The sequence below is a fragment of the Bidens hawaiensis genome, unplaced genomic scaffold (genome assembly GCF_021521415.1).
Source record: "Bidens hawaiensis isolate Kalapana, Puna unplaced genomic scaffold, B.hawaiensis_p1.1 tig00000599_1, whole genome shotgun sequence".
Taxonomy (NCBI): Eukaryota; Viridiplantae; Streptophyta; class Magnoliopsida; order Asterales; family Asteraceae; genus Bidens; species Bidens hawaiensis.
In genome coordinates this window covers 142828-168634 of record NW_027491036.1, presented here as the reverse complement: position 1 = coordinate 168634, position 25807 = coordinate 142828, and positions in this window count along the sequence as shown.

Genomic DNA, 25807 nt, shown 5'->3' with positions numbered 1-25807 from the left:
CAAGTTCAACTGTCATGAATACAAAACTGCTTCAACTCCAATGGACACCAAAGAAAAGATGATTGCAGATGAAAAGGGGGATCCTGTAGATGAACATGAATAGAGAGCCAAAATTGGATCCTTGATGTATCTGACTGCAACAAGACCAGATATCATGTTTGTTGTATGTGTATGTGCAAGATTCCAATCAAGTCCAAAAGTCTCCCACATGAATGTTGTTAAAAGAATATTCAGGTACTTGAAGGGAAGACCAGACTTAGGAATTTGGTATCCAAAGAACCAAGCTTTTGATCTAATTGCATATACAGACAGTGACTATGATGGCTGTAACATGAGCAGAAAGTCAACCTCAGGAGGATGTCAGTTTTTGGGTGAAAGGCTAGTGTCATGGCAATGCAAGAAGCAGACTACAGTATCAATCTCCACTGCAGAAGCTGAATATGTTGATGCATCTGCCTGCTGTGCACAAGTTCTATAGATTCAAAATCAGATGCTGGACTATGGTTTGATATTTCTGAACACCCCTATTCTTATTGACAATACTGCTGCATACTTTACTGTTAAAAATCCTGTTCAATATTCTAAAACTAAGCACATTGAAATCAGACATCACTTCATCAGAGATTGCAGTGAAAAAAGTTTGATTGAAATGCAAAGAGTTGATACAAGTGACAATTTGGCTGACCTATTCACCAAACCACTTGATAGAACCAGTTTCAACTTTCTTTTGAAAGCCATGGGAATGATCAACTCTGATGAAATTTGATTAAGGATGTGTGCTTGATTGTGTACCTCAATGTGCTAACTGATTACTTTATTTAGAGGTTTCACAAATTGAATGTTATGTGAATATGCTTGAGTATGATTCTGATTATGCTACTAAATGTGTTAATTGTTATGTGCCTTAACTGATCAAGTGTGCAAAGTTTTAATATAACTGACTGGTTGATATGTTTGCATGTTTATCAGTTGATGTGCATTTGTGATGTTAGGATAAGTGTTCTTGATATGATCTACTTGTTTGAACAAGCTTTTCTTACATCATTGCTTAATTTCTTGAATATATGCTTTATCTGATCTTCTGATGTTATTAAGATAGGTTAGAATTTGATTGTTAGTACTGTCTACTTGTCTTGATGATATCATGTTTGATTAAGATTTGATTATGTGCTGCAACTGTTGAGAGATGATAAGATAGGTTAGAATTTGATTGTTAGTACTGTCTATTTGTTTTATGTCAAAATTAAGTGGTAAAAATGAAATTTTCAAATGAATTTTGCATAAATACTTTATTTTGATCAAAACATGAGCAAGTTGTTAATGGTGTTGAGATATGATAAGATTATTCAGTTCAAGCTTTAAAGAAGCTTAAAAGGAAGGATTTTTTTTAAAGAAAAGACTCAAGTAGTTATTTTTGCTGAAAATTATATCATCTACCCAGTTGGAAGGACATGCACTAGTGTATGTTTGGTCCTAGAATCTATACAGATTCAAAGGATAGCCATTGACCTGAAAACTGAATGCATTTGGGGCAATTATGACTTGTTTCTTATTCCTTCACTTAAAACTGTGTCAATAGCTCTGACTTTGAAAGGACATATATTCACATGTATGCTCTGACTTTGAAAGGACATATATTCACATGTATGTTTGGTCCTGCTGACCACTTCTGGTCAAACAGGAAAGCCATTTACCTGCCAATAAAGAGATATTGGGGTGATTGAATATCAAACTGTTTTTTTTGGGGAAATTATAGTATATTGACTGCTTAGCCAATCATATGGATTTATTAGGCTAAAAAGACCTTAGTATAGTCATTAACATGTATGTTTGCTTTCCCATGATGATGTAAAATCTAAGGTGATATAAATATAATGAATATGCTAATCTTTATATGGACATACATAGTTGTCTTTGCATGTCTCAGTATAAATCTCTCCAAATGATAGACATAAAAGTGATTACCCAGTCATATACAAGCCTGTTGTTATTTGGTCAACCAAAAATGAAACATCTTTAAATATAACAAAGAACATGTGTTAGAAAATTTGAGAAAATATCAAAAACAGGGGGAAGAATGAATAAATCAACCACAAGTTGATAAGTGTTTTAAATATCATGTTATCAAACAAGAGGGTTACAACAAGAACTACAAAGATGTTGACAAAATATGTCTCATCTTGAATGTGTCACACCCTCAAAATCCACTAACGGAGTTTTACCGTCAGAGGGTGTGAACTAACTGGATCGGAATCATTAGTTATAATCAAACCATAAAAAAAAAGTTTAAATGCAAATAAGTGCGGAAGCGTAAACCATATAAATAAAGATGATTCAAACAATGCATGATCCTAGACCGCGCGCCCGCCTCGGCTACCTGAGAATAACATACTAAAAGTGTCAACACGAGGTTGGTGAGTTCACAAGTTATATAAAAATAAATCGTTTAGCGTTTGCGTTTAGCGTTTTACGTTAAGTGTCTTGCGTAACCACGTTACGGCGTTTAAGCGTTTTGCGTAACCACGTTACGGCGTTTAAGCGTTTTGCGTAACCACATTACGGCGTTTAAGCGTTTTGCGTAACCACGTTACGGCGTTTAAGCGTTTTGCATTACCAGATAGTGTTATGTCAAATTATATATCGATAGGTAGCTAATCTATACAACAAGTATCGCTAAGTGGTTCGCGACCGAAGCTGACTGTTTATCAAGTGCCCGTCACCAGGTCAACCCAGACCATGGTAAGTGTTAGCCAAAATTACACCCACTCAACCTCCAGTTGAGCTTAGCGTCGGGTGGGGTTTGTTAAACCCAGTAGTACTACTCAACAGTGACTCGCTATTCTAAATATTAACTGGTCCGATGTGTGGGACTTCAAGTGTTACGTTTGCCGCTTAGCCTTTACAAGTGATATATAATTTATAACAAAATCTTAAATATGCGTTTATCTCAGAAAATGCGTTTATCGGAGTATGTTATCTCCCCCAAGTGAAAAACGTTTAAAAACAGTTCAAAGAGCGGGGTAAGTGAAACTCACTGTTTGCGAAGAATTTCCCAAATTAGATCACCAAGTGATGCGCGTCGTAGAACTCTCTCTAGCGTTCTAAATTAACAAAGAGATTTTCTAAGTGTCGGAACGTTTAACGAGTCTCTAGACTTGGCACATAATACCTATGCACATAACATGTGTCGTGTTTCGTTTTGTGGATTGTGTGTGACTTAAACAAGTTCACTTGTGATACAATACGTGTGTGAGCAATTACTTTCGTGTCATGTATAAACAATGTACATCACTAGCAAATACTCCCCGTAAGGGCAATTTAGTCAAAATACGACAATTAATTAGCAATTACTCCCCACAAGGGCATCCTGGTCAATTTATGACAATCAATTAACAACTATCATATTTCATGCAATTTCACAACAATCAGCAGCTAATTTCATCGAAACAGAATTTCTACTTGAAAGATTGTACTATTTCACCGATCATAACATCTCAATTAATTCACCAAAAATCATCACTAAAGCATACATGTCTTAGGTTTCGAGAACATATTTTATTTTATTTTTATTCCACATAGATTTCTCATAATGATCAAAACACTACAGCAAACTCATATCAGTCAGATTCATGCGCAACAGAATGTTATTTGCAATTCCCGTTAAATGAAAAATCAAATAAATGCAAGACCACTTGGGTTAGGTTCCTAACTCAATAAGTCAACTTCCAGAAGTGGAACCAACACAATTGGCCTCGTAGATTATGAGATATAACATTTACAAAACAACCTAACAGCAGGTCTAACAATTCAGCTTTGCACCACGTTTTTGTAAAATCATAAAAGTTAACTTTCGCACGTCCAAAAATTACAAATTTATATTCTTTAGAAACTAGACTCAACCTAGTTTACTGTAATATCAATTATCTCAATCAAATTCTACATTAACATCCCGTTACAGTCATTCAAACATCAACAACACAATCTGTCCAGAAACTGTTTGCATCAAAACTCAACAATTTAACAATCTATGAACTATCATGCATTCACATAACACTCTAGACTCCATAAACAATATCCATGCATATCAATTACACCCAATAAAACTAACAATTAAACATAGAGGATGCATAGAATAGTTGTTTATACCTTCCTAGCACCTTAATCTTCAATCAAACTTGAAAGATCTTGAGTGTGTGTGTGTGTATATTGATCGATCACAAGGAGAGGGGAGAGGGGATGGCTGGCCGATTTGGGGTTAGGGAAAAGGGATGGGAGTTAGGGTTTAGGTTTATCATGTATTTATTGACTAATATGTTACACCTTGGCCCCTCAACTCCTAAGTATTACTTTTTCTAGAACATTCTATCATAACTTGCACCTTAAGTTAACATTAAGTATTTCCTTTTTCTAGAACATTCTATCATAACTTGCACATTAAATTAACATGACAATAATATTATCACATAACACATAATCTTAACACATAATTATCACATCATTAGTGTTTTAGTGTGTTTCATTTATTCATCAATCGTTTGCGTTTCGGTGCAAATCCCGAAAGACTACTACACATGTAGTAAGTGTTAAGCGTCATTTAAACCCTAGTTTAAATGTAATGAAGTTTGCGTTATAGATTCAATAAATCTAAAGTTTGAATTGACGGAGTTGCGTTAACGGAGTTAACCTGAAATTGACGATTGTCACATCATTCCCATGTTAAAGAATTTTCGTCCCGAAAATTTGATTCAAGTCGTGATGAGTGTCTGAAAAAGTAAGAAAAATTTTCAGTTTGTCATATCATCCCCTAGTAGAAAGAAATTTCGTCCCGAAATTTAATTCATACTTCCGGTGATTTCTGACGGTTTGCCGGGTTTCGCGGTTTTCTGTGTTTGGTCAGCCCTTCAAAATGGTGAGGATACTTTTTCATCGTTTGATTCTCGCGTTCCCACGTGAACTCCGGTCCACGTCTCGAGTTCCAATGAACTTTAACAATTGGAATTTTGCTGTGCTTGAGCGTTTTGGTTTCCCAATCCAAAACCTCAACTGGTTCTTCAATGAAGCGTAACTGTTCATCAACTTGCAGTTCCTTCAAAGGGACTACTTGAGTTTCATCGGATAGGCATTTCTTTAAATTCGATACGTGAAAAAAACGTTGTGTACACCGCTGAGTTCTGCTGGTAAGTCTAGTCGGTACGCCACTGGACCAATGCGTTCCGTTATCCGATAAGGACCAACATATCGTGGGTTGAGTTTGTTTCGCTTTCCAAAGCGAACCACACCTTTCCAAGGTGAGACTTTGAGTAACACTCGATCGTTTACTTGAAATTCGAGAGGTTTTCGGCGTTTGTCAGCGTAACTCTTTTGGCGATCTCGTGCTGCTACCATGCGATTTCGGATTTGAACAATCTTTTCCGAAGTTTCGAGTACCAGTTCTGGACCAGTGATTTGGCTGTCACCCACCTCTGCCCAGCAGAGTGGTGGTCGACACTTCCGTCCGTACAGTGCTTCAAACGGCGCTGCTTTAATACTTGCGTGGTAGCTGTTATTATACGAAAACTCTACCAAAGGTAAGTGAGGTTCCCAACCTTTTCCGAAATCCAACACGCATGCACGCAACATGTCCTCTAAGGTCTGAATAGTTTGTTCACTTTGCCCATCCGTCTGAGGATGGTAGGCTGTGCTCATATCAAGGCGTGTGCCTAGGGCGCTTTGTAGTGACTTTCAAAAGTGCGAAGTGAAACGAGAATCTCGATCAGAAATGATTGAGACAGGCACTCCGTGTCTAGACACTACTTCTTTCATGTAAACGCGAGTCTGTCTTTCCATTTTGTCCGATTCCTTAATCGCTAGGAAGTGCGCGGACTTAGTCAACCGGTCAACGATCACCCAGATGGTATCGCATCCCGTTGGTGTCTTTGGTAATCCCGTGATAAAAATCCATTGAAATTTGTTCCCATTTCCACATGGGAAGTTCTGGTTGTTGCAGCAAACCAGATGGTTTCTGATATTCTATCTTGACTCGGGGGCAAGTCAAGCATTTGCTCACGTAGGTGGCGATGTCGGCTTTCATGTTCGGCCACGAGTAAAGTGCCTTTATGTCGTGGTACATTTTATCTGAGCCAGGGTGGATAGAATGTCGAGACTTGTGTGCTTTGTCCATCACTAGAGTTCTCAACTCTCCGTATTGTGGAACCCAAATCTGGTTCTCAAAATATCGGACCCCGTCCGATTTGGTTTCAAGTTGTTTGTCCATGCCCCGCATGAGTTCTGATGGAAGATTATCATCTTTCAAAGCTTCAAGTTGTGCATCGCGAATCTGGTCGGGTAAGCTAGCATGAATTGTGAGTTGCAATGCTCGTACTCGTCTGGGTTTATCGGTTTCTTTTCTACTGAGGGCATCGGCCACTACATTGGCCTTGCCAGGGTGGTACTTGATGGCACAATCATAATCCTTAAGCAACTCGACCCAACGACGCTGTCGCATGTTCAGCTCCCTTTGATCGAAGATATGCTGGAGACTCTTGTGGTCGGTGTATATGGTAAACTTGGTACCGTACAAGTAATGCCTCCATATCTTAAGGGCAAACACCACAGCTCCGAGTTCCAAATCATGAGTCGTGTAGTTCTTCTCGTGAATCCGTAGTTGTCGAGAGGCATAGGCTATAACCTTCTCGGGTTGCATCAGCACACAACCGAGACCTTGTATAGATGCGTCACAGTGTACCTCAAAATTTTCCGTTCCCTCGGGGAGGGCTAGAATGGGGGCGCTACAGAGTTTGGTTTGCAACAGTTGAAAAGCGGATTCTTGCGCGTCACCCCAATTGTACTTAGTGCCTTTTGTGAGTCAAAGCAGTGAGGGGTTGAGCAATCTTTGAAAATCCCTCGATGAAACGCCGGTAGTAGCCGGCCAGTCCTAGGAATTGCCGCACCTCAGTCGGAGTCTTAGGAGCTTCCCAGTTTTTGATGGCCTCTACCTTACCGGGATCGACATGGATACCATTCTCGTTGATCACATGTCCTAAAAAGTGAACCTCGCGAAGCCAAAATTCACATTTCGAGAGTTTAGCATACAGTTGTTCCTTCTTCAATAGTTCCAAAATTTCCCTTAAGTGATCTTCGTGGTCAGTCTCGTTCTTGGAGTAGACGAGAATATCATCGATGAAAACAATCACAAACTTGTCGAGGTACGCCTTGCATACTCGATTCATGAGATCCATAAATACGGCTGGTGCGTTGGTTAGGCCAAAAGGCATAACCGAAAACTCGTAGTGACCATACCGTGTTCTGAAAGCCGTCTTAGAGATATCTTCTTCGTGCACTCTTAGCTGATGGTAACCAGATCGTAGATCGATCTTCGAGTAGAACTCGATCCTTGAAGCTGGTCAAACAAATCATCGATTCGGGGTAAAGGATAACGGTTCTTGACCGTCACCTTGTTCAACTCCCGGTAGTCGATACACATTCGGAAAGTCCCGTCCTTCTTTCGGACAAACAAGACAGGGGCTCCCCATGGCGATGAGCTAGGTCGGATAAAACCCTTATCCAACAAATCTTGCAACTGCGTGGACAGTTCCTGAAGCTCCGCCGGTGCGAGCCGATACGGGGCTCGGGCTATGGGTGCTGCACCGGTGTCAAATCGATTTGAAATTTGACTTGACGAATAGGAGGGAGTCCAGGCGAATCCTCCGGGAAAACTTCCGGAAAATCTCGCACAACCGGTATATCTTCGATTCGCTTCTCATCCGCGGGTTTCTCAGTAATATGCGCCAAAATTTCCCTATGACCCTTTCGTAGATACTTTTGCGCCTTCATAAGGGTAATGACGCTGGTGGTCATGCCGCTTCTCTCGCCTCGGACCGAAATGTTCTCACCGGAAGGGGTGGTAATATGGACTATCTTATCGTGGCATATAATCTCCGCTCGGTTCTCGGATAACCAGTCCATGCCGACGACGACATCGAAACTACTAAGCGTAAAAGGAATAAGGTCGATGTCAAAGACATGACCTGACAGTTTTAACTTACATCCCGCAAGTACATGAGTCGTTACTATAGTTTTACCGTTAGCTAGTTCAACAGGAAACTTAGCGTCTAACGGGGTTGGAGTTAGGTCTAAGAGTTGGCTAAAAGCTTTCGACACAAAACTCCTATTAGCTCTAGTATCAAACCACACAGAAGCAAAACAATCATTTACAGGGAACTTAACGGGTTCCTTACCGTGAAAGGAATGATTTTTATTAACCAAGACATGTTTTTATGGTATTAAACAAGTTTAAACAAGTTCAAAAGCTACTTATTGCGGGCTTGACCTGACCCAATCACAAAAGCTCTTCAATTGTTTCCACCACCACTGCCATTTCCATTACCTCCATTGTTGTTATTCTGTTTCAGCTTAGGGCAGTCTTTCTTAAAATGTCCCTCTTGACCACATTCATAACATCCCTTAGTCGTCGCAGGTGGTTTAGGAGCATCCTTTGCCGCATGGTCTCCTCTACATTCCTTTGCTTGGTGACCCCTCTTTCCGCATTTTAGACACTTGACTCGGTCACACGGGCCAGCATGATGATAGTTGCACTTGTTGCATTTCGGGTGCTTCCCAGCATAGCCGTTCGAACCCTGCCCGCTACCGTTGTTATTGTTGTTGTGACCTTGATTGTTGAAGCTCCGGGTGAAATCGGGCTTTCGGTAGTGTTGCTGCTGTGGGGGGGGTTCGAGAATGAGGATCTGGTGTTGTCGAACTTTCTCTTTCCGCTGCTCGGGTTGCTGTTGTTGTTGCTGTCAGTACTCGGGTTGTCACGGGCTTTAGTGGTTGAACCCCTAGGTGGTAACGCACCTTGGGTCACAGCTTGATCCGTCAGTTTGTGAGCTAAACGGATCGCTTGTTGGATCGTGGCTGGCCTGGAAGATGTCATCATGCCCTGAATCTGCGGTGCTAATCCATCAATGTACATTTCTATTCTCTTGCTCGGCGGATCCACCATCCGTGGACACATCACAGCCAACCCGTGCGAACGAGTAGTGTAGGCTTCGATTTCCGAACCCACCATCTTCAACGACCAAAATTCTGACTCCAACTTCGACATCTCCTCTCTCGGACAGTACTCCTCTCGCATCATGTTCTTGAACTCCTCCCAGTTCATCGCGTTAGCCAGTTCCAATCCAAGAATTTGCACATCTGCACATCGTCTAGGGACACCTCTGAGTGTGCCTCTGGCTCAGCCGCTTCTTCCTCCGGTTCCTCTTCGGGTTCCTCCTCGGGATCTTCCTCAGGTTCCTCCTTAGGCTCCTCTTCGGGATCTGCCTCAGGCTCGGCCTCAGGCTCTGCCTCAGGTTCGGCTGCGTTCTGAGCAATTTGCATTTGTAAGACATCGCAACGCTCTCGAGCTATCTCGGTTCGGGTCCTTGCTTCTTGGAGTTGCTCTTGCAAGTCTATCATCTCGGCTTGCATCTTCATCATAACCTTCGTTTGCTGATCACTAGCCTCTCGCATTTCCTTCATTGCCGCTGCCATGCGGGAAATCTCCTCCTTAGTCTCGGTTTCGTCTTTTAACATTCTGGAAACGTTCTCCCTCGTATAGCGCATGTAACCCACGTCACGCTCCAAGTATGAGACAACAGCTGGGAGAACTCTCTCTACAGGTTCGGTTATGGGTGGTAGGGTGTTGGGATAAGCAGGGTGGTTCGGGTGAGGTAACGGGGGAACTTGTTCGCGATAGACCATACGTCTGATCATGTTAGGGTACCAATCCCAGCTAACGTCGTTTTCGTAAATGCCTCTGGATAGGCGGTACCTCTTTGGTGCGGGTGTTTCGAGTTCCGGGACTACTCGGGGTGGCAATGCGGTAGGTAATTGCGGTTCCTTCCCGTGAGCATGAGTCATCGGATCGGACAATGATGAGGATGGCGTCGACATCTCTACAGGTATGCCGTGTACGCGCGCGTATGAGTGAAAGAGGTAAAGAGATAAGACAAAAAAAAAAAAAAAAAACTACACAAACCTATGCAGTGCGTATCATTATAACTAATGGGTCGTCGCGGTTATAGTCTAGTATGCATGCAGCTTCTAGTTCGCTATAACCAATGGCTCTGATACCAATCTGTCACACCCTCAAAATCCACTAACGGAGTTTTACCGTCAGAGGGTGTGAACTAACAGGATCGGAATCATTAGTTATAATCAAACCATAAAAAAAAAGTTTAAATGCAAATAAGTGCGGAAGCGTAAACCATATAAATAAAGATGATTCAAACAATGCATGTTCCTAGACCGCGCGCCCGCCTCGGCTACCTGAGAATAACATACTAAAAGTGTCAACACGAGGTTGGTGAGTTCACAAGTTATATAAAAATAAATCGTTTAGCGTTTGCGTTTAGCGTTTTACGTTAAGTGTCTTGCGTAACCACGTTACGGCGTTTAAGCGTTTTGCGTAACCACGTTACGGCGTTTAAGCGTTTTGCGTAACCACGTTACGGCGTTTAAGCGTTTTGCGTAACCACGTTACGGCGTTTAAGCGTTTTGCATTACCAGATAGTGTTATGTCAAATTATATATCGATAGGTAGCTAATCTATACAACAAGTATCGCTAAGTGGTTCGCGACCGAAGCTGACTGTTTATCAAGTGCCCGTCACCAGGTCAACCCAGACCATGGTAAGTGTTAGCCAAAATTACACCCACTCAACCTCCAGTTGAGCTTAGCGTCGGGTGGGGTTTGTCAAACCCAGTAGTACTACTCAACAGTGACTCGCTATTCTAAATATTAACCGGTCCGATGTGTGGGACTTCAAGTGTTACGTTTGCCGCTTAGCCTTTACAAGTGATATATAATTTATAACAAAATCTTAAATATGCGTTTATCTCAGAAAATGCGTTTATCTCAGAAAATGCGTTTATCGGAGTATGTTATCTCCCCCAAGTGAAAAACGTTTAAAAACAGTTCAAAGAGCGGGGTAAGTGAAACTCACTGTTTGCGAAGAATTTCCCAAATTAGATCACCAAGTGATGCGCGTCGTAGAACTCTCTCTAGCGTTCTAAATTAACAAAGAGATTTTCTAAGTGTCGGAACGTTTAACGAGTCTCTAGACTCGGCACATAATACCTATGCACATAACATGTGTCGTGTTTCGTTTTGTGGATCGTGTGTGACTTAAACAAGTACACTTGTGATACAATACGTGTGTGAGCAATTACTTTCGTGTCATGTATAAACAATGTACATCACTAGCAAATACTCCCCGTAAGGGCAATTTAGTCAAAATATGACAATTAATTAGCAATTACTCCCCACAAGGGCATCCTGGTCAATTTATGACAATCAATTAACAACTATCATATTTCATGCAATTTCACAACAATCAGCAGCTAATTTCATCGAGACAGAATTTCAACTTGAAAGATTGTACTATTTCACCGATCATAACATCTCAATTAATTCACCAAAAATCATCACTGAAGCATACATGTCTTAGGTTTCCAGAACATATTTTATTTTATTTTTATTCCACATAGATTTCTCATAATGATTAAAACACTACAGCAAACTCATATCAGTCAGATTCATGCGCAACAGAATGTTATTTGTAATTCCTGTTAAACGAAAAATCCAATAAATGCAAGACCACTTGGGTTAGGTTCCTAACTCAATAAGTCAACTTCCAGAAGTGGAACCAACCCAATTGGCCTCGTAGATTATGAGATATAACATTTACAAAACAACCTAACAGCAGGTCTAACAATTCAGCTTTGCACCACGTTTTTGTAAAATCATAAAAGTTAACTTTCACACGTCCAAAAATTACAAATTTATATTCTTTAGAAATTAGACTCAACCTAGTTTACTGTAATATCAATTATCTCAATCAAATTCCACTTTAACATCCCGTTACAGTCATTCAAACATCAACAACACAATCTGTCCAGAAACTGTTTGCATCAAAACTCAACAATTTAACAATCTATGAACTATCATGCATTCACATAACACTCTAGACTCCATAAAAAATATCCATACATATCAATTACACCCAATAAAACTAAAAATTAAACATAGAGGATGCATAGAATAGTTGTTTATACCTTCCTAGCACCTTAATCTTCAATCAAACTTGAAAGATCTTGAGTGTGTGTGTGTATATTGATCGATCACAAGGAGAGGGGAGAGGGGATGGCTGGCCGATTTGGGGTTAGGGAAAAGGGATGGGAGTTAGGGTTTAGGTTTATCATGTATTTATAGACTAATATGTTACACCTTGGCCCCTCAACTCCTAAGTATTACTTTTTCTAGAACATTCTATCATAACTTGCACCTTAAGTTAACATTAAGTATTTCCTTTTTCTAGAACATTCTATCATAACTTGCACATTAAATTAACATGACAATAATATTATCACATAACACATAATCCTAACACATAATTATCACATCATTAGTGTTTTAGTGTGTTTCATTTATTCATCAATCGTTTGCGTTTCGGTGCAAATCCCGAAAGACTACTACACATGTAGTAAGTGTTAAGCGTCATTTAAACCCTAGTTTAAATGTAATGAAGTTTGCGTTATAGATTCAATAAATCTAAAGTTTGAATTGACGGAGTTGCGTTAACGGAGTTAACCTGAAATTGACGATTGTCACAGAATGAAAGGCCTGTTATCTAACAGTAAGTCCAACATTCAAACTCTATATATGTTTGAAAATCAAGAAGATCCAATAAGTTCCGTCATACAAAAATAATTTTTTGACCAAATGCAGGAGGTTGGAGTCAAATTGGGGTGATCTGGGGAAAGCCAGATAAGCTTTGAGAAGAGATATGAGGCATCATAGCATAGTGTTGACCATTAATGCATTATGCAACTAAATGAACCTTAATCATATCACCAAAGAGATGAAATTCATGCTAAGTTAATACCTGCTGTTAACCTATCTATGTTATCATAATAATGCTGAGAATAAAGTATTGAGAAAGCTACTTAATCAATATGATCTCATTTTGAGATCTTTTCAGAAAATGGAACAAACTGTTTTGAAGAGAATTACAACTGAAATTTGATCTCTAAATGCACCATTTGCTCTTAAACTATGATCTTTAATGAATAATATATTTTGACAAGTGGTTTGAGTCAAAAATTGTTGCATTTTGCCTTTAATAGGTTAAATATGCAAGTTCAGGTAAGGTTTGATGTTTTATAACCTTTCCGGGCACAAAACAGTTGAATATGTTTGAATATGTATTATCGGGTAAGGTTTGATGCTTTATGACCTTTCCGGGTAAGCTTAGTCATTTTAGACTATGTTTATGATTTTCTGGCATGCTTTGAAGTGTTTACACTTTCCGGGTAGAGTACACTGTTGTACTAATTTCCCGAGAAAGCTTGAAATCATGAGATGATTATGTGTTATAGCTAGCTTTTAACAAGAAATTCTTGTTCCGGGCAAGCTTTGCATTTTATATGCTGATTGTTATTCCAAGCAAACTTTGTGAACATAGGATTTGTACACCGAGTAAGCTTTGTGATTTATGTGAATATGATGTTCGGAAAGGTTTGTTAACCTTTCCGGGCACACCTATATATTATTATTTAAGTTTGTCATTTTCTGGTATGGTTTGATATGTTGAAGTCTCTCGGGTAGACTAAACTGCTTAGTTTAGTTCTCAGGCATACCTGATGATTGAATATGTGTATCCTAGTAAGTTTAGTAATAACATAGGATCCTCGGGCAAGCTCTTTGAAATTTTAGACTATAGCATACTTAAATTTTTATGTGTTTTAATTTCATTCCTAGCATGCTTTATGATAGTTGTGTTTATGATTTCTTTGAGATTACAACTGTTTCCGGGCAACCCTTGTTTTCCGGACAAACTTTATATTTCGGGTACAATTTTGGTCCCTCAATATACTTGGTAATTTCAAAACTTGACTTTCCAAGTACATTGTCTGCTAGAAGTTCTTTTCCAGGCACACTGTGTACTCTAAGAAGGTTATTCGGGTATACTTTGCATAAGAAGGTTGTTCAGGCACATTAAACATTGTGAATATTGCTCGGGCACACTGTACAAACAAGTATGCTTGATTGAATATGTTTCGTATTCTGATAGGTTTTACGCTAAATTAAGCCATTTAATTTGAACTTAAGAAATTTATAAGGGTGTCTTAATTGATTCCTAGCAAGGATGTTTATTTGATATTTTATACTTGATTATTTGCCTTGTGATTAATTTCTCATGAAATTTGGTATTTTAGGTGAGCTTCCTTCATTTTAATTATGTCTATCCCAAAATCACTTTACCCTATCTTTAAATACTTTACCATTTCTGGACATATTCCAAAGCAAGCATTCCTTAAGTAGATAAGGAACTTATGAGCTAAAAGACAAAACACTTTTTAAGTTTCTCACCTTACCTGGCATGTAAAAGAAAAGGGTAGAATCAAAAGAATTTTATCTATAGCTTTTCTGCCAAAATTTGCAGAGATGTACTTTACATTTGTCTTAACTCTCATTTAAAGGAGACCTGCATAATGTTGTTCAAAATTGAAACTTCGCATTTCAAGAGTAACTCACATTTCTGTTTTGTGCAGATTTCAATATCATTCAAGACAACGGTTTGAATCGAAATATTATTTATGCCTTAATCTTTATTTGTCTCTTAAATACACTTACTTAGAGATCTAACTGACAATTGTGTGTTCATTGCTTAACTGAGAATCAGCAATGGATCCAACTCCAAGTAATTCCAATTGCTACAAACATCATCTTTCTAAAGAATTGAAAAAGGCTCTACAAAGAGTTCAAACCCTAATGTCTGAGGTTGAGAAGACCTCCGTTGCCCCAAAACATGGGGAGAAATCACTGAGTTAGGGGGAGAATTCGCTGAAGCTTCTTTCAATTTATGACAGAGAACTTTTAAATCAAATGCTGACTGACAAAGACTTTGAAGAACAAGAGAGTCTGATGAAGTTATTTGAAGACAATAAGAAATTAAGAGATGAATCAAACTATGAAGATCAGAAAGAAGTCCCACAAGAATGATTGAAAATTGCATAAATGATAAGGAAATTCCAAATGGTGTGCTAGTATCTCTGCTCAAATTGATTAGACAGGAAGAACCAAAGACAGAAGTAGAAGAGAAACTAGACACTGTTATTGACAAAATTTCAAATACCTTGAGTAAAGAAGAGAACAATGAATTGAAAAGTTTGGAAATGAAAGATGAATTGGAAGAAGAAATGAAAATTCCAAAGATCTTGTGCAGATATGGTGGAAAACCAAAATTTTTGGTTGAAAATGGAATTCCCTTTGATTCAGTAAAAGTCATGACAAGAAAAGAGATTTTGAGCAACTTCAAGAAAATGAAAGGACAACAGTTGAACATGAAGAAGGGAGCTGCTCAGTCTCTAGTTGGGATGAACAAAGGAATATCCAAAAAGATGGTTGATCTATCAAAGATGACATTGAATGGGAAATCCAAAGTAATGGAATTCTGCAAAAAGACAACATCCTTGGTCTCAAAACAGAGCAGTACAAAGAAAAGAAAGATGACTGTAACTACTCTTGAAAAACCAAAGCAGATGCACTTGAAGAAGGATAAACCTTTGGTAAAGGCTGCAGCAAAAGCCAAAAACCCTTCATTAAACCACAATGTTATGCCAAGTGGAGTATTTTATGACTCCAGGACTAGACATCTGAATGTTATAATGGGAAATGGAGAGATTGTGAAGATTTTCTCTAATAATGACTTCAGAAAATTCAATATATGGCAATTAACTGTGATTGCAGCACTGCACCTCTCTGATTATGAAGAAAGGCAAAGGCCTACAGGTGCTAAGCAATCAGAACTGTTAAGATTCTTGAGTGAGCAAGAAAAATTGAACTTCCCATGCCTAAACAAGCATCTCTGGCTGAAATAAAGATTCATAGAATAGGCTTTGTTATGTAATGTATTCGGACAGAATCTTGATTATGTAACTTGTTTATGTTTTGTTGAATATGTAATTTTATTTTGATTTGATTTGTATTTTTACTAAGTGTATGTAACCATAGGAATGTTTTGGGTCAGCTGAGGTGTTCCAATCTAGGTGGATATTGTTGAATCAAATAACTGACCTAAGGGGGAGATTGTTGAATCAAATATTTGACCAAAGTGAGATATATGAAAGATTAGAATCTTCTCAACCTCCTAAGAAATCACTAAGTATGGATCCGGGCACACCTTAGACCTCCGAGCAAGCTTTTTACTTAGCCGGTACGATATTTTGTCTATCGGGCAAGGTTATCTTCAAGTAGTCTTCTTTAGTGAATATCCGAGCAAGGTTTACAAATTAGTGTATTGCCGGGAAATGTTCACTAGTTTATGTAGATCCTGGCAAGGTTTACTTTATCAAGCAGGTCTGTTCTTCATAGCCAAGTAAAGTTTACTCCCGAGTAAGCTTTTGGCTAACCAAGTCCATGAAGCCAAGTGATTGGAAGACTGGGCAAGGTATTCATTAATAATAGTGGTCCAAGCAAGCTTGATGATTTAATGGAATATCTTTAAGTAACATCGGGCAAGGTTCAACTCAAGCAAGGAACAGTACTGCCGAGTACACTTTGCTAATAAGTTATTTTCTAGCAAAGAGTTGAATGGACCATTGAAGAACAAGGTTGCTCGTAAGGGTTTGTCGGGCAAAGTCTGGCAAATTCAAGAATATTGAAGTCTACCCGGTGAGTATTTTACTTGGTAAAATACTCTTCAGGTAAAGTCTACCCGAAAACTGATTCCGAGCACACTTCTATGTTACAAAGTCCTAAAGGATGGCAGAGTTCACAACCTACTCGGAAAATGAATATTGTTGCAAAGCCTACCCGGAAGACTTTTTTTACACTTAGAATATTTCTGAATATGTAATTTGAATATGTATTTACGTTTGGAGTTTCTAGAAGGAATGACAGTTGTCCTAGGATGGCAGGCGTATAAATAAAATGATTTAGGGCACGCCTCCTACGGATTTGAGCCTTAATACTTTTCGTATAAGAAAGAATATTTCTTAAAAGTGACGGCTGTCATAGGATTCGTACGGATAATCCTTCCTTCAAGAAACCCTAAATAGATTATCGTGTGTATGAGTAATATTATATAAATGGAAATCTTTTGAGAGAATCTTGTTCGTGTTGGTTACCTTTGAATATTGATTAAGCAACCGTATGTTTGTTATTGATTCCGCCTTTAACAAACATGATTTGAGTAAGATCCAGCTGAAATCGGGAACCTGACATAGGGGGAGATTCAATCTATACCTACCCAAAACACATCACCACTCCAAAACCAAAACAATGAACCATACATCCCATCCCCACCTACCCAAATCCCACATCAAACCCAAATAGAAACTGCTGACCAACCCATAAATCCAACCCACGAACCTATCAAACCCCAAACACATATCCCTGACCCATTCTCAGATACTCCTTCTAAATCCCCTTCCCATGGTGCTCACTTATTTGACAGATACATGGATGTCGTTATTAAGAATGATTTGAGATGGCAAAATGATGATTTGAAAAAGAGGAATGCTGAACATGAATCTCGGTTGACTCAGGCACAACAAAAGATTCAAACTCTGGAAGTTGAGGTTGAGAAGATATCAGCTGCACCAAAACAGGGGGAATCTGGCTGTAACCAATGAAGATGATATTATGGAGAAGAATGCGGACGCTGTGAGGGAGGATACACAGAGGAGGATATATTGTGAGGGAGGATACACTGAAGTGATGAGGAGGATGATAGTGAAGAGTGGAGGATGATGCATATCAATCAGATGGTGGAGAACAAGATTATAATATCAATGATATGAGTATAGAAAGGGAAGTTGTTAAGAAAAATTTAGAGAAGGAGATTGAAAAGGAAGTTAATGATGTTGAGAATGCAGAGAAGGAGACTGTAGTTGAGAAAGAGGCTATTAAATAAAATGCTGATAAGGAGATGGAGGATTTGATTGATGAGACTGACAATTTCTCTAGTGAATCAGAAGTGGTGAGGGAAACTGATGAACAAAGAAAGAAATATAAGGGAAAATCAGTTGCTGAAAATGAAGCGTAATTGCATCCCCTAAAAACTTAAAATGAAAAATCTATTGATGACATTCTTGATATTGATGAAACTGCTGAACAAGCTGCCAAAAGGCATGCAAATACTTTGAATGAGATGATAAAAAGAGAAAGGATTGCAAAATCCTTGACTGAGCAGGAAATTGAAAAGCAAGAAGAACTGTTGGAGAAAGCTCAGATCAAAAAAACTCTGAATGAAGAGGGGGAGCTTGATCAAGAAGTAATTGAAAGCTTAATAAAGCTGAAACAAATTAAAGAAGTTGATAATACCCTTGATCTTGTCATCTTTAATCTGAAAAAGTCTAAAAAATAAGGACCAACTCCAACCACTGCTGAAAACATTAATGATGATTCAAATAAGAAAGTGGTTCCTGTGAAGTTGGAGAGTTTGTCACTTGAATTCTATCTAAAGAATGGGTGAAAATTGCGTAGGAAGACTTAGAGAAAAATCCAGAAGAGTGGGATCTTGAAACATGGGGCAAATATGGAAATAAGTATTTTAGGAGAACAGTGTGCATCCTAAAAGGGCTGAATATGTTGTGGAGAGCACAAAAGTGATGAAAAGTCCTGTTAAGGATGATACTTAAAAGGCTGAGGATATTGTTGAAATGGAAAGTCCTGATAAGGTTGTTCCTATCCAAACTGTTATACCTGATGATCCACACACTGAGCCTGAAGTGAATGAACCAAGAATAGAGGCTCTTGATGATTTTTCTGATGATGTTGATGATATTGCTGATTCCCCTAATGTTGAGCTAACTGATGAACAAAGGGAGAATATACAACATAGTTTGGATGATACTAAAATGAAGAATTCACTTATCCTAAAACTCATCAATCATGGTTACAAGTTTGATACCCTGGCTCCAATGTCTGATAACGAGCTACAGGAGTTATTGGATGGAGAGCAGTTAGACATTAAGAAAAGGATGGAGAAGAAGAATAAAGACTATCAAAAATTTAGAGCTCTTCTGAGACTACATGGCTACTCAGAGAAAATATTAACGACATGAAATTTGAAGAACTTGAAAATGCTTATATTGTGATTGTAGAAGTAGTGAAGAAGGATGAGATGGGGAGATTTAGGGTAAACAATATGAAATGAGATTTGAAGTCAAAAGTCATCAAGATAAATGTCAATGTCTATAAATCGAGGTACTAAATAAAATCGATAAATGAAACCTGATAATGAGGACTCCTATAAGTGGAAAGGAGAAATCCAATAAGTGAAAATGAGAAAACATCCAATAAGTGAGTTAGGTTGGGGTAAACAACGATACCATTAACAATAACATCGTATGATGAGTTTCATACGTGAACAAACTTGAGGTCATAAGATTTGCAGATATGATTGCGTGAAATACGATAACATGAGAATGAGGTGAGGTCTATGGGTTGACGGAAGCATGTATCAAAAACAAAACCATAATAAAATGTTTTAGGTTAATTTGGCAAATTCATAGAAGAAGTGTGATAAAATGTTGTGAAACCATAAACGTAATCATGATTATAGTAACAGTTTCCAATAGCGTTTAATATGTGAAACCACACATAGGTTGTTGATCGAGTAAATGAAATCATGTGGAAAAATGCATAAAATTGTGTTTTGCTTGAAAAGCATAATACTCAAACATGAACAAAAAGTCATGAAAATATCGTTTAAAATGTAAACGAAATTTTTAGCGAAAATGAGGTTTTTAAAGTAGTACACAAATTGTTATTGAACAGTGAGACTCGGAGTAATGACGAAATATGTAAATCGCGTATCATATACTCTTTTGAAAATATAAAAATAAAATCGAAAATCAGTCTTAAGTAAAGCCGTTCTATCGTTTCCAAGAAAATGTATATAATAACAAAGCATCGCGGTAACGCGTAGTTAGAGATACATTTAAATCGCTATCAAATGAAAATCTTGTAAGTTAAATTGTTAATGGAATTTAGCATACGTATAGATGTCGCGATGATAATAAATCATGAAAGAAATGATGATCACGATAGTAAGAGGTAATAATTCGCATAAATCGTTATCGAACAAAATTCATGTTACAATATCTAGTGTATGAAACATTTATGAAGGTGTCCCAAAAAGGGTTTGTAAAGCCACGATCATTGAGTTTATGCAAAATAATGAAAGTTGTAATTTGTTATTGAATAAATCTCGAATTTAACATTCAAAATGAAACCTCGTATTTATAAAGTTATTATGGAATTATCACCTTAGGTGAAAATATTTATAATCTTGAAAACACGCATATAATCGCTTAATAATCTTTGAAATAAAATCATCCTAAAAGAATTTTGTTGTCATGACAATATTATATTTCACAAAAATGATTGATAAAATATCAGCGTAATACATAAATCTTTATTCTTGAAAGAGTTTAAAATTTAAAAGTGATTATTTAAGAAAATGAGGTCGTTATAAATACACTAGTTGTATATGTATATATATATATATAGAGAGATAAGGGAAAAATGAAGCTTGCGTGTATATGGAGGGGTTTTAGGCTTCGAATGGTGAATGGTTTGGAAATTTGGTGAAGAGTGAGTGTGTTTCGGGTGTCTTGCGTAGTTGGGTTATCTTGAGTTGGATTGATTGGGTTTGTTGAGTTTAGGTCATTTGAGTGGGTTAGGCTTAGATGACTTGTGTGAGTAGTGGTTGGGCTATTTGGATGAGGTTTGCTTATTTGAGTTTTGGTTAAGTTGATGGGTTGGTGTCACACCCTCAAAATCCACTAACGGAGTTTTACCGTCAGAGGGTGTGAACTAACAGGATCGGAATCATCAGTTATAATCAAACCATAAAAACGTTTAAATGAAAATAAGTGCGGAAGCGTAAAACCATAGAAACAATGTTACGTCACGCAGGACGATTTAAAACCAATGATAACAGTTAAAAGTAAGTTTGCATAGTTAAAAGTTTTTCAAGCAATGCATGTTCCTAAACCGCGCGCCCGCCTCGGCTACCTGAGAATAACATACTAAAAGTGTCAACACAAGGTTGGTGAGTTCACAAGTTATATAAAAATAAATCGTTTAGCGTTTGCGTTCAGCGTTTTGCGTTACAGCGTTACAGCGTTACAGTGTCACAGCGTTTTGCGTTACAGCGTTTTGTGTTACAGCGTTTTGCGTTACAGCGTTTTGCGTTACAGATAGTGTTACAGCGTTTTGCGTTACCAGATAGTGTTATTTCAAATTATATATCGATAGGTAGCTAGTCTATACAACAAGTATTACTAAGTGTTCGACACCGAAGCTGACTCGTTTAATAAGTGCCTTGTCACCAGGTCCTCCAGACCATGGTACGTGTTAGCCAAAATTACACCCGCTCGACCTCCAGTCGAGTTTACCATTGGGTGGGGTTTGTCAAACCCAGTAGTACTACTCAACAGTGACTCGCTATTCAAAATATTAACCGGTTCGATGTGTAGGACTTCAAATGTTTCGTTTGCCACTTATCCTTTACAAGTGATATATAATTTATAACAAAATCTTAAATGCGTTGTGGATTATGTTATCTCCCCCAAGTGAAAAGCGTTTGAAAACAGTTTAAAGAGGGGAAAGTGAAACTCACTGTTTGCGAAGAATTTCCCAAAATAAATCACCAAGATGCGCGTCACCGAAAAACTCTCTCAAACGTTCTAAAACAACAAAGAGATTTTTTTTCTAAGTGTCGGAATATTATCGAGTCTCTAGACCCGGCACATAATACCTATGCACATAACATGTTTCGTGTTTCGTTTGTGAATCGTGGGTGACTTAAACAAGTGTTTTTGTGACACATTACATGTGTAAGCAATCATATACGTGTCATGTATTCATAACGTACGTTACCAGCAATTATTCCCCGTAAGGGCATTTTGGTCAACAAATAACAATTAACTAGCCATTATTCCCCATGAGGGCAATTTGGTCAAATCATGGCAATCAATTAGAAATTATTCCCCGCAAGGGTATTTTGGTCAAAACATAACAATTATATAACAAGTATCATGTTTCATGCATTTTTACACAACTCAGCAGCTAGTTTCACCGAGACAGAAATCCTAATAGAAAGATTGTACTATTTCACCGATCATAGCATCTCAATTAATTTACCAAAAATCATCACAGAAGCACATATTTCTTTGGTTTCCAGAACATATTTTATTACATTTTTATTCCTCACAGTTTTCTCACAATCATCAAATCATTACATCAAACTCATAACAATCAAATTCATGCGCAACAGAATGTTATTTGCAATTCCTGTTAAACGAAAAATCCAATAAATGCAAGACCACTTGGGTTAGGTTCCTAACTCAATGAGTCAACTTCCAGAAGTGGAACCAACCAAATTGGTCTCGTAGTTCATGAGATATAACATTTACAACATAACCTAACAGCAGGTCTAACAGCTCAGCTTTGCACAATGTTTTTGTAAAATCATAAAGATTAACCTTTACTTGTCCAAAAATTACAAATTTATATTCCATAGAAACTAGACTCAACCTAGTTTGGTGTAGTACCAATAATCTCAACCAATTTTCATGTTTACACTTCGTTACAGTCACTTAAACATCAAATACACATTCTGTCCAGAAACTCTTTGCATCCAAACTCAATATATTCACAACCTATGAACTATCATGCATTCATATGATCCTCTAAACTCCATAAACACCATCCATGCACATCAATTACATATTACATACTTGATTAGGGTTTGTGTTTGAACTCAAATCAAAGACACAACAATCAACATGCAACAAGATTCAATCTAGTTATCAATTCATCATTCAATCAACCACAATCATATTAGCTATACACACTCACAAAATCGGCAGCTTAGGGTTTGTGGTTAACCCAACAAACATCAAAATCAAGCAACAAGAATGTATAGGAAACTCAAATATACCTTCCTAGCACCTAGTTCTTCAATCAAGGGCTTGAATTGATGTTGTATGTGTGTGTATTGATGGACGGCAGCCAAGGGACAAGGGGGTGGGGTTTGCGATAGGAAACTTGGGAGAAGAATAATAATAGTTAGGGTTAATTGTTAAGGATCTATTTATAAACACACAAGTTACACTCAAGTCCCTCCACTTCTAAGTATTACTTTTCTAGCCTAACTAACTTGTTTTCATCTTGAGTTAACGTTTATAACCATGTTATCACCTAACACATAAGTCTAACACATAATTATCACATAATTACTGTTTTGACGTTTTTCGTTTATTTATCAATCGTTTGCGTCAACTCGTTTGCGTTTCGGTGCAAATCCCGAAAGACTACACATGTAGTAAGTGTTAAGCGTCATTTAAACCCTAGTTTAAATGTAATGAAGTGTGCGTTATAGATTTAGTGATCTTAAGTTTGAATTGACGGAGTTGAGTTAACGGAGTTAACCTGAAATTGACGATTGTCACAGTTGGATAAGTCGACCTTGACTAATTTGGGTTGAGATTCGGTTTATACATGTATTTTGGAAGGAGTGTTTCGGGTTGCTTTTTTGATATCAAACCCTATGGTTGGATGGGAACGGTGTGGCGACATGGTTTGTGAATTTGACATAACATGGGTCGAAGTATTGAATCATAGTTGGATAAACTTTGGTTTGTATATGTTCAAGGCATTTATGGGTGTGTTTGTCGGTGTCTTCGAAGTATCAGGATAGTGAGTTTGATGGGTTTTCATGGCGTAAAAGTGTCAGTTTTGAGGGCTTTTTGTTGGGTTGATTTTGTACATCTTGGATTTGCATGGGGTTTGAGTTGGTGATGGTATAACTTTGGTATGTTAGGTTTCGTTCATCTTGAGGAAAGATTTGATTGTGTGGGAAAACTTTTGAAGTAGAATGATGGTTTAATTTAAGGTGGTATTTGAGATGGAATAGAAGTGTTTAGAAACTTGTGGTTGTGTTTAGGGAAATTTCGACTAATAAAAAAATTTAAGTTGAAAATATCATAATTTATAAATAATGATTGAAACATTCATGAAACTTTTGATAATAAAATTAGAAGTTAATATTTTTGCGCGAAAACGGAACTTTCGTAAACCACGATGGAGTGTTCGCGTTTTAGCAAACTCACGTTCATAAAAATGTTGTTATAATAGTTAGAGAAAGTTATTTAGGAGGTTCCTAATAATGTTTGAAACGTAAATTTTTTATAAAAATTTTGAGATTCAAGTTTGTGAATCACAATTTCTTTGCTAAAAATTTTCTACTAAAACGATAGTTGTTACGATAAGTCGGGTCAGCTTAAGTTGAAAAATAATCTACGGGAAAATTTGAAACAAACCAACCCGCGTAACGTAAATCGTTCTTGAAATCCTTAAAATTAAGATGTGGAAAATATCATAGGAAACTAAGATAATAAGGTTTTGTATTTTGAAGTTTATTGTAAAAATAAGAGCCGATTGTCATGATGAAGCAAAGTAAATTTTAATTAGGATCGAAATAACATTTTTTATTTTTTTGCTAATGAGGAACTTAAAATAAGTGATATGAATATCGAAATTTGTTATGAGCTATCAATATGAATGATGAAAGTTGTTTTGGGAATAAAATTTGCGTAATGAAAATTTTTATCATGTTCGTTAATTAATATCGTATAACGAAAATATCATGGTAAGTTAAAATGACCGGCATTGTGAATAGAGAAATCGAAATAAATGATTTTTGTCTTTAAAAATAGAATTTCTATGAGGTTTTGCATGTGGATTTCAAGACAATTACAAGCTATAAATTTGAGAATTTTTTTGATAAATCAAGGCAAAACTATCATAAGAAATTTAAAACGAGGAAAATCGTATGGTGCAAATTTAATTTATGAAAAATTATAATGAACGAAAAATTGCATAATGAAAGTTGTTATGAGAATAAATTTGGGTATTAAAATTTTTACCATGTGTTTTATATAATATAGAGTAATTAAATGTAGTGAGAAAATTTAAATAATCAATATTGTGAAATGATAGTTCAAAATAAACGGGATCGTTATAAAAATAAAAGTTTTATGAAATCTTGTATGAGGACTTTAAAGACAATTTAAAATTTATATAATGGGAATTTACCTGAAAATTCAAGGTAAAATTTATCATAAAACTTTTTTAATATGATGAAATTCGTATGATAAAAATTTTATTTATAAATAGTCTTAACGAACAAAGATGGCATATTAGAAATCATTATGAATAGTTCAAAATATTTTTAACTTACAAGGAAGAGCTCACAATAAACAAAACTTTGTAATAAAAATCGTGGTGTGAAATCAAAATGAGAAAATTTGTGTAGAAATTTACCATGTGAAATCAAGATATAAAAGAATTATTCGCAATGAGAAATAAAATTTAAATGAGAACTTTTATCGAGAATTAATATGACAAAATAAAAGGAAAAATCGTTTAAATCCTTGAAATTTTTAAATAATGTCTTAATATTTAAAGCAGAAAAATCGTGCATGAACCACCATGACTTGACGTCCCGATGATAAATATTAAATAAAAATGAGATAAAATTTGGAGTCGAAAATGTACACGTATCACTGCGTCTTTCATGTTTGCGACTCAAATCATGATAATAACAACCAATAAAATTTTAGATACAATGAGATGTTAAAAACACTAGTCCACGTATCACCGTGGCTTTTATGTCTTATCATCAAAATATAAGGAGGCAACCGGAACGTTTGTATTCGACAACTTAAAGTGGTTGTCATATATGAGACAATCTTTAAGGAGATTTTAA